Source organism: Astatotilapia calliptera, chromosome 12, assembly GCF_964374335.1.
Source record: "Astatotilapia calliptera chromosome 12, fAstCal68.1, whole genome shotgun sequence".
Lineage (NCBI taxonomy): Eukaryota > Metazoa > Chordata > Actinopteri > Cichliformes > Cichlidae > Astatotilapia > Astatotilapia calliptera.
The window spans coordinates 7,770,929-7,775,057 of record NC_137433.1 but is presented as its reverse complement, the minus strand read 5'-3'; the positions used below and the strand labels follow the sequence as shown (position 1 = coordinate 7,775,057).

The window sequence follows — 4,129 nt, the reverse complement described above, 5'->3', positions numbered from 1 at the left end:
TCAGGTGGGGGACGAAGATAGATGTCTCTTGACAGTTGCATTCCCTGCAAGAAGCCAGATTTAATGTCCATTGAATTTACTCTCCACTTGTTTTGACATATCACAGCTAGCACCAGTCTGAGGGACTCAGACGCACATGTTGGAGAGTCTTTCTGTAGTTCTTTAGTATTTACCTCTTCAAACCCCCGTGCCACAAGTCGAGCCTTTGGGACAACACCATTAGTAGTTTCTTTGAGTGTACAGACCCATCTAGTAGACACACATTTTTGACCCAGGTCTTTCACTTCATCAAACACACCATTACTTTGCCAGCTCTCAATCTCCTGCTGCTTAGCAGAATCAAAGGAAATATCTCTTGTTATGAGTACATCTGCATCTCTGTTTTCAGCTTCAGTGCAAAGACCATCAACAAGTGACATGTCTACAGCTTTCTTTTCACCTTCACTACCATCATGCTCAAGATATTGCACATTGTACCAGTTTTTGTATTGCCCTTTTGCTTTTCCCGCTCTGCCTAGCACTCTGGCTGTGTGTTGAACACCGTTGTCTCTGTTGGTAAAAGCAATCAGCTGTCCTGATCTTAACTTTACATTTGCAGAGACATGATCAGTGGGTGTAGAGGGCTCATTTGCAGTTTGTGTGACAGACATGTTTTCTGTAGTGTTAGTTTCTCTGTCAATAGTGATGTCTTCTTCCTCACTAATACTCTGTTCCCCATCGGGTGTGTCAGTGTCATCATTTTCAACTGCGTCTTTGTTGTCATCATCAGTAGTACTGTGTGATATTTGTTTATCTCCAGTCCGTGAATCCACTTTAGTCAATCTTGACTGGTGTACTCTTACAAGAGTCCCCCCATGTCTTACAAATACAACAGTTCCATCCTGCCCAATAACTACACCTGGACCCTTCCACTCTGTACAGTCGACTCGTTTGTAGTATACTTTATCTCCTGCCTCATATTTGTCATCTGTAGGCCTAAGTTGTTTGCGTAGTGCTCTCCTGATCCTTTCTGAACACTCTGCCTCAGTAAATGCTTTTCTGGAAGCATGTAATGCTGAGATATGTTCAGCTACTCTTGCACTTACAGTTGTGCCCTCTAAGGCAGGTGGCTTATCCATCAACACAGAAGGAAGGTTGGGGTTTTGGCCAAACACAAGTTGATGTGGACTATAACCATGTACATTAAGCATACTGTTTTTGGCCATAAGGGCCCAGTCTAGCGCAGTGTGCCAGTCACATCCTCGTTCCTTTTTTACCTTCAGGAGGATTTCTGTAAGTGTCATGTTATGTCTCTCCAGTAGTCCGTTGCTCCAGGGACTATACCCCGCCGTTGTTTTTACCTCAATGTTGAAGTTTTCAGCCATGTCCCGAATGTCCAACCCGTTCTCACTCCCAAAGCGTAACATTTTACGCTAGGTGACAAATCGTCACCATATTACGTTTTCGGCTACCCACCATGTTCCTAAATGACGACCTCGGAAAAAAGAGGAAATATGAGAACCGTCTGGACTGAATCTACACATGTTCGCTCTTTTTATTCAAATCGCTTAGAAACACACTATTTAACTTCATTAAAGTCCTAGTTAAGGTCAGGAATAAGGTTATGGTCAGGGCTAGGGATAAGGTTAGGTTTAGGGCTGGAATACAGGGCTGGAACATCTATTACCGCGGAAGCGTCATTGCACTGGATCCCAGCCATAACCCGCCGCGTACCATAAGAACGCCGAAGGTCTCCTTTCGCGTTCCTCAGGAACGCCGCGGGACGTGACAAAACGTCGACATGTTACGCCTCGGGAGTGAGAACGCTCTGACATGTCAGTTATGAGGAGTGAAGGAAAAAATACAAGATTGATGATACAGGATCTGGATCAGATGGAGAAACAGGCGGAGGAGGCAGGAAGCCAGCAAGAGGTAGGAAGGCATCAAAATGAATAGCACAAACATGTCTGCCTGTTAAATATAGAACATCAGCCACCATGTTTTAACTCAACTCTAAAGGTAAATACTTCAAGTCCCTCTTCCAGCCTTGCGAGCTATAACCTCCAACCTCTTTGTTGTGTCATGCCTCTCCCAGGTCGTGGCCGTGGCCGACGAGGTCCAAACGTACAGAGCTCCGGTGACCACAAAGCACGCTCGGAGCTGAAAACAAAGGATCAGATCATGAAGCAGCGCAAGAAAAAGCAGAAGCACCAGTTCCTGCAGGGCGGGGGGATGAGGAAGCTCCGCTCCAAGAACAAAAAGTGGCTCGGATAAGTTAAAAAGTCAGGTTTTGGAAGGGGTGGCCATAAGAAAGGCAAGCTGAGGAAGAAACTGGGAGGAGGACAGAGGGTTGATGGTGTGGAGGACATCACGAGGAACTGGGTGATAAGCATCAGAATCATCTGAGAACATCACCAAAGATTTTCCTGGCGCTTTGTGTGACTGTAGATTAAGGAGAAAATCATTTGTGAATCTTTACACTGCAGAAATGCACGTCACTTCTTCCTTGATGGCCTGCTGAACTCTGCGTTTGCCACAGAGTTATGTTTAATTATGATCCACTAACCTGGATTTACTACTTGTAAGCATGTTGGCAGTCTAATAAAAGTGTTTTGGAGTACTGAAATATGTCTTATCAAAATGGTAAAATACAGATATTAAATATTGTGTGCTTAATTTGCAGTTAGTTTCAAAAATCGTCTCGCCCATCTTTTCTTAAAATAAGAGGTGCTCTATAAAAATGACATTAAATTCTGTAAACGTGCTCTATTTGCAATTATTTATCATTACTGTTGTCCAAGTGGTCTCATTTCAAAGTTGAAAGCGAGCATCGGAACGGGCAAGAAAGGCGACTTTTAATTGACTTTGAATGTGTTGTGGTTACTGATATCAGATGGGCTGGGTTGAGAAACTGGCTTAGAATTCCTCTTGCCTTCAGCATGGCCACGCCCCTCTGACTTCTGCAATCAACAAGGCATTTTTACCCAGGGAAATGTTTATTTCGCTTTTCAGTTTGGACTGTTCTCTGTAAATTCCTGAGAAAATTTGAGAAGATCAGGAGTGTCTGAAAAACGTAAAACAGCCCATCTGTCACCAACAGCAATGCTGCCTTCAAAGTCACTTAAATCACCCTTTTTTTTTTCTGGCATGTGATTGGCTGATTAGATATTTGCATTCACAAGCAGCTGAATAGGTTAGTGCAGGGGTCAGCAACCTGCGGCTCTTTAGTCTTTTTAGTGCGGCTCTGCGTGGTTTGGGAAAATAAATTATTTTTTTAAGTAATTAGCTGAAGTGTATTTTATTTATGTTAGTTTTTTTTTAACTTGTAGTTCTAAATTGGAAGATTACTGTGATATTGAAATATAAATATAAAATTATATTCTATTACAGTTTTTTCTGAATGCCTAAGCACATTTTTTGTAACTATTGGCTAATTTTGCAAAACTCTTCACACAAATAAGAAAACCTGTCACCCAATAATCAAAACATTGTAGTTCTCTTGCAAAAGCAAACACAGCTAGATTAACTCTTCACACCTTCGTAAAAATGGTGTTTCCGTATCAAACAGTACACACAAGCCATCATCTACTAAGCACACAATGCGCCAACTGCACACTGATGGTATGAATACAAAACACATCTGGCTTTTGCTTTCTCTGTGCACAAGGTAGGCTATGTCAGTTTGAGCTCATACTTCTGTCATAGATCCATAAGCATAGAGGGATCCAAACTTCAAGTACTGGTGTACTTGAAACACATCAAAACAAACACAAGTGTTCATTTCCAAGTATAGGATTATTTGCAATCGCCATAATGACTATATGGGTTACTTGGTCTGCAGTGAACATGCTTCCTCTGCCCCCAGCATCTGGTCATCTAGCAATTCTGTAAAGTAACAATTTCAGTATTTTTACATCAATGGTATTGGTGTGTTTCTCATTGGCATATGGCAGTGCTACAAATCTTTGTGCGAAGTGACTGTACTAACCGATTCTCATTTCAAGATGTCCTTATGGTACTTGCTACAGTGTAGCGGCTCGAGTTAGGCTGGACCCGTTGGCCAGCTACCCTCAGGGTCATTCCACGGTTGATTACATGGTTGATTACATGGTCCACTATTGTCATCAGCAATTCTATTTCTTACTCTTCC

General features: G+C 42.4%; 1 long non-coding RNA gene across 1 annotated transcript; it reads left to right on the top strand.

Moving 5' to 3' along the window:
- The first annotated feature begins 1,646 nt into the window (after positions 1–1,646).
- On the top strand, positions 1,647–2,743 carry LOC145432296 (uncharacterized). Its single transcript, XR_013912579.1, has 2 exons — positions 1,647–1,911; positions 2,075–2,743. It is a non-coding gene; the product is annotated as an uncharacterized LOC145432296 (long non-coding RNA).
- Positions 2,744–4,129: the final 1,386 nt, after the last annotated feature.